This window comes from Lepisma saccharinum, chromosome 4, assembly GCF_977018435.1.
Source record: "Lepisma saccharinum chromosome 4, izLepSacc3.1, whole genome shotgun sequence".
Taxonomy (NCBI): Eukaryota; Metazoa; Arthropoda; class Insecta; order Zygentoma; family Lepismatidae; genus Lepisma; species Lepisma saccharinum.
Genome location: NC_139232.1, coordinates 77,569,992 through 77,573,743, shown reverse-complemented (window position 1 = coordinate 77,573,743; position 3,752 = coordinate 77,569,992).

Here is a 3,752-nt window from a genome sequence, read left to right as displayed (position 1 = left end):
TTCTTTACTTCTAAGTACCAAGTTCTATCAGTTAGAAGTTTTGGTATGTACTTCAAGAATTGACTTTCTTTGATGTCATAAATATCTAGGTTTTCCTCTACTTTTTCTAAGAATTCCGATGGTGCAAACTCTAAAGATATCCCATCAAAATGAGGGAAATGCCTCAAGTCCTGTGGTTTAATGAGAACTTTAATTTGACTCTTATTACAATTAGTCAATGGAACATCTACTGAATGACTAACATTATTCATATGACCAGCATCATGTTGTGCATATGAAATTTTGTCATCAACATTATTATTAGCAACTGATTTGTTCTTCCTCAATTTTCGACGCTTAGATGCTAATCTTGTATTTCGGTATGGACCACTAAGCATACTTACTCTATCATGATCTGAATCTGTACTATTATACATCTCAGATTCAGTATTCACTCCTATATTATGTCTAACAAGACTACTTTTTGGTGATCCATGACAAACTTCATCTTTATTCCCAACTGTATGTTGTCTCCGATTTACAGTGTGAGAACTCATTCGAGGTGTAAAGTCACTCTGTGCTTTAGCTGTATTTTTAACTGCTATTATATCATGAGTTGATAATGGTGTTAATGCATTATTAACTACACTCATGATATTGGTTTCTATTTGTAGAAGTGCATTCTTAACACCTAATTCCAAAGAAGAGTTGATATTGCCTTTATTATTTACATCATGCAACTTATGCAATTCATCATCTCTATAATACTTGTGCCTTGTACTAATATCCACCGACTTATCACTATCAACATCACTCCTAATTGCATCATTCTCTGGAACGCGAGTGATGATAATATGCCTTGCACTGCTAGACATAACTTCTTTATCAACCTCATCATGTTGTATGCCAATAGATTTGACATCAACCTGTGGTTCAGTTGAATTAGCATACTTGGTTTCACTTCGTAACTTAATTAGATCATTACTTAATGTACCAAGTGATACACTACACTGAGCACAAACCTCAAGACATTGATCCAGTTGAGAAGTAAACTGTTTGGATAAATTACTAACTGTATCGTCTAATTTTTTATCCATATCCGCAGCAAGATAAACTAGCTCATCATTCATCCTTTGATCCAGTAATTGAACTTTCTTTTCTAACTTTTCTGTTCTATCTAAGCATTCCTTACGGAACTGTGAAATATCTACCTTAATTTCTCTAAGTTCCTACTTTGAGCTTTACTGGCTTCAATGCTTTCTTTCATCTGACTCTGCACTGCAGAGATACCTTCTTTCATTTCACCTTGCACTGCAGAGATACCTTCTTTCATTTCTGCCTGCTGCGATTTGAGCATCATCACAATGTCAGCCAATGTGATCTCCTTCTCCATAATGTTAGGTATTGAAACTAATATCAGAAACAAGAATATTCACAACTCAATAACTTATACTTTCCTATCCAATAATTGTACCATTTGAGTCCTCATAATCTAAGTTTAACAATGTTTGTCAGTTTAATTCAAACTCAGTATCAGCACAATAGGTAGTAGCTATGGTGCTATATTAGAAAGAAAATTTAAGTTTACATATACTGATAACTTTATAATTATTATATTGATAAAAATGAAAGAAAAAACTAGAAACAACCAAAATTACAATAGCATCAAATTATGCCTTTGTTTACAAGAATATTTATAAGATATCAATGCTATACATAAGAAAATATATATATATATATATCCTTGTTATCTCCTTTCAGGATAAAGCAAGTCTTTGTATCTACAATTCTGAGCTTCAGTTTTCGAAATTCATCATCTTCTCAAATCACCTCCAAACGTAGAACATATAAGTGTCACTCTATGCGACCTTCCTCCAAGCACTCATTTGAGGAACTGTAACATTCACAAGCCAGCCCCTTAAGGAAGATGAAAACAGATACTTATTCACTGCTTCCAATTCAACATGGCATCTATTATACATATCAGTGTCATTCCACAACTTTCGAATCTTTATCAGATTATATCATGATCAAAGTTCATTCAAGTCATAAAAGGCTTCTATATAACTTAAGCATCCAAGTTATTATCACATTGCCAAGTTTAATGCTTTAAAAGCAACAATTATTGTACAAATATATCCCCATTCCATCATGCTAAATTTGTACTTATCTTTTTTCCATCTTGAGCCCTTCACCAAGTCACAGACAACTCGTATCAGAGCCACTAGTTCAAGCCAGATTTTTTAGTATGTGCAATCTTCAATTGTTTTTGTTTTATATTTTTGTCCCTAAGTGCTTAACAGCTTGAATGTTTGTGTTGTAAATGTACATATTTGCTCTGTTATAGCTATTTTACTATGTATATTACAATATACTTATCTATTGATCACAATTACCATTTTTTGAATGTTGATACAAAATACCAAGTATGACATCACATTGAACATTGAACAATTTTAAAGAGTTGACCTTTGTGTATAAACCTTAAAGCCAATGCAAATGTACACAATTTGAATAAATTTAATTATAAATTTGAATATATCATATCTTTGTTGTCTGAAAGAACACACATGATTGAAGATATTTGTTTTTCATATTGCCAGTCAAAAATAACTGTTATGACTAACTTATTATAAATATTGCACAAATGTGGAACTTTGAATTTAGCCTAACCATTTTCAAATGTTGTTATGACATTGTAATATTTTTATTGTCATAATTACAGTAGTTACTTAATTGGAATCACCAGAAAAAATACATTCATTCATTTATTTTCCGTTCATTAGATCATAATGTACATGATATTGAACAGGTCAGTTCATTTAAAATTACTTATATCAACACACTATTATGTTTTAACATATCAACAACAAGGATAAATTTACAATACATGGCTGCGAACCCACAGGATAACATATGTTTTTTTTTTCTAGGACTTGTATCTCTAAAACAAGGTCTCAATTAACAGTCATTAAGATAAGCTGATTGCCAAATTTTAAATTTTATTAGTGCTAAACTGCGATACTGCGAACGAGCACTCTTGCTTAACATTTTTTCACTTATTGACGCATGCTATATTTAAGGTAATAATTACACAATTCTAATAACCAGTTTTGCACTAGAGAAGAATTTTACGAGAAACGGATGTTATTGATATTTTAACATTACATAACACAAAGACCTTGTGGATATACAAGTAGTTCGCACAGGGCCTCGGGTTCCCAAATGGGGGCCCTGGAATAAATTGCCCATACATTGGAAGTCAATAGTGGCGATTGGATGCCGAAACTGGAGATGGCAGGCGCCGCCTGTAGCCACTATTTTATTTGGGTGTGGATCATGCCTTATAAGCCGCCGACATCTAAAAGCGAAAAAGTGGGGGTTAAAAGCCCTGAATATGGATTTCTCAGTACATCACAACTAATTGTACAGTAGGATCCATGATAATTACCTTGCAAATTGTCCATCACCACGTTTGTGCAGTTTATTTGACCCAATAAGAGCTTCAAGAGTTAAAAGAAAACTCAAAACAAGCTGTTGACAACTTCTGCACCAGCATACAAAAAAAAAAATCAAGCACATAGGATGTAAGAGAAAAATTGATGAAAATAGTCATGCACAATTTGCCGAGTAATACTAGTGGATCGCACTGTACAAGATGTTTAATCCTGCTAAGAGAGTAAAATTAATTACTACTACACGTTATTTAATTTAGATATTTGTAGGAATTCGGCAGGGCTCAGTCCCCGAGCCCTTCTCCTGGCTATGTACTT